Genomic DNA, 2147 nt, shown 5'->3' with positions numbered 1-2147 from the left:
AGAACCGGAACTGGAACCGGGACAAGAACCAGAACCGGAACTGGAACTGGAACTGGAACCAGAACCGGAATCAGAACCAGAACCAGAACCGGAACCGGGACAAGAACCAGAACCGGGACAAGAACTGGAACCAGAACCGGAACCAGAACCGGAACCGTTCCCTTCTGATCCATTTTCACCCACTGATGAAAACAGTGACTCATCCAGAAAAGCAGCTTTCAGTTCCATTCACTTCTTTAAAATCTGCTCAAATTCACGATAGACCAAAATCGATTATCCTGCATTTTATTACACGGCTGTAAATCATAAGGATTTTTCTGATTCACATTTTGAATCTATTCCTCTTGAAACTAAACCTGTACAACGTCATAAATAGCAACGTGGCTCCTTTGCCACTTCGTCCCTTTGTAGTCTTTAAATGTGCTGCACATTTTCATCCACAAAGTAATTATTTTATGTTGCGCACGTTTGCTGTGTCGTGGAAATATGATAATAAGACTCCAGTAAAGGTGGCAGGAGGTTTCATAGGGGTCATAATGTGTCATTTTCTCCAATCCCTTCCCTCATAATGTATCCACCTGTTGCCATTTCCTTCTTTCCTTCCTCCATTTCATAAACAGTTTCATATCCATGTTCCTCAACCACTGGGAATGAGTTTATTCTTGGCTATAGTTTATTATTTTCATTATTTAAAGTGATAAAAAGTTATAAAAATTGAGAAATTCATTGTGTAAGTTAATCGCTTGTCAATTCTTCTCCATTCTATGGAAGAGGATTAGGGCCACTGGAAAAAAACTAATCTGGTTTAAATCTCAGAATTCTGACTTTGATCTTCTGAGGCCAAAAGTCAAAATTCTATTTTAAAAAATTCTGAATTCCGCAACAAAATTTGGAGGAAAAAGTCCAATTTTTTTTTAGATTAAAGTCAAAATTCTGAGATTTAAGTGAAACTCTGAGCTCAAGGTCAAAATTCTGTCAGAATTCTGAGAAAAATGTAAAAATTCTGAGGAAAAAAAAGGCAAAATTCTAAGAAAAAACATCAAAATTATGACCNCTTTAACGTAAATCCAAAGGTTTACGTTAAAGCAAACCTTTGGATTACTTTAACGTAAATCCAAAGGTTTACGTTAAAGCAAACCCTTGGATTACTTTAACGTTGACATTTACAGGTTTAAAAGGCATCAACTAATGTGAACCAATGTGAAAAAGATCAAAATCGACCAGATTTTCCTGGGATTAGCACCAGTCAGTGGTCAATATCTCAAATAAAATGCTCTTTCAGCATCAATCAGCAGCATGTTCTGTTGTGCAGCTTGTTGAATTTTATACATAAGGATATATTAAAAGTTATCAATACATTTTGTGATGCATGAAAATGGGCAGTTTTGGATTATACTCAGATTAAAAATATGTCAGAATGAGACTTTGAGGAAATCTGGATCTGGGTTGATTGATGCGTTTCTGAGCATTATTAGAAGATTTAATTAAAATAAATCTGTTTTATTGAGCCAAAAAAACACAGAAAAGGCGTCAATCAATGTGAAAAATACCAAAATCGACCAGATTTTCCTGCTGGTTGATCCAGTCAGTGGTCAATGTGTGAAATAAAATGCTCTTTCAGCAACAATCAGATAAATAATTAGAGTTCTCACTGTTTTAAAGAGGAAGTTAAGAAAATAAATGTTCGTCTGTGAATCCTGTTAGTGTGGAGGAACAAACCGGCTGAACATTTAATCAAAATAAATGTTTCTGACTGAGACAAAAACCGCAGAGTCACAGAACCTTCCTGATCTGGGCTGAGAGCCGGAACCGGAGCCAGAACTGGGACAAGAACCGGAACCAGAACCAGAACTGGGACAAGAACCGGAACCAGAACAAGAACAAGAACCGGAACCGGAACCAGAACAAGAACCGGAACCGGAACCGGAACCGGAACCGGGACAAGAAACAGAACCAAAGCCAGAACCGGGACAAGAAACAGAGCCAGAACCAGAACCAGAACCAGAACCGGGACAAGAACCAGAACCGGAACTGGAACCAGAACCAGAACCAGAACCAGAACCGGAATCAGAACCAGAACCAGAACCGGAACTGGAACCGGGACAAGAACCAGAACCGGAACTGGAACTGGAACTGGAACCAGAACC

General features: G+C 39.0%; 1 long non-coding RNA gene across 1 annotated transcript in view; it reads right to left on the bottom strand.

Annotated features, from left to right (window-relative positions):
- Nucleotides 1-1898, bottom strand: part of LOC103458804 (uncharacterized) — a 3810-nt gene extending 1912 nt beyond the window's left edge. Inside the window, exon 1 of the long non-coding RNA XR_532625.2 lies at nt 1092-1898. This is a non-coding gene — a long non-coding RNA (uncharacterized LOC103458804). The remainder of the gene's footprint in view (nt 1-1091) is intronic.
- Nucleotides 1899-2147: the final 249 nt, after the last annotated feature.

The sequence above is a fragment of the Poecilia reticulata genome, linkage group LG22, assembly GCF_000633615.1.
Source record: "Poecilia reticulata strain Guanapo linkage group LG22, Guppy_female_1.0+MT, whole genome shotgun sequence".
In the NCBI taxonomy this organism is placed as follows: domain Eukaryota; kingdom Metazoa; phylum Chordata; class Actinopteri; order Cyprinodontiformes; family Poeciliidae; genus Poecilia; species Poecilia reticulata.
The sequence above is the reverse complement of the archived record's forward strand: the minus strand, read 5'-3'. Positions and strand labels throughout refer to the sequence as shown.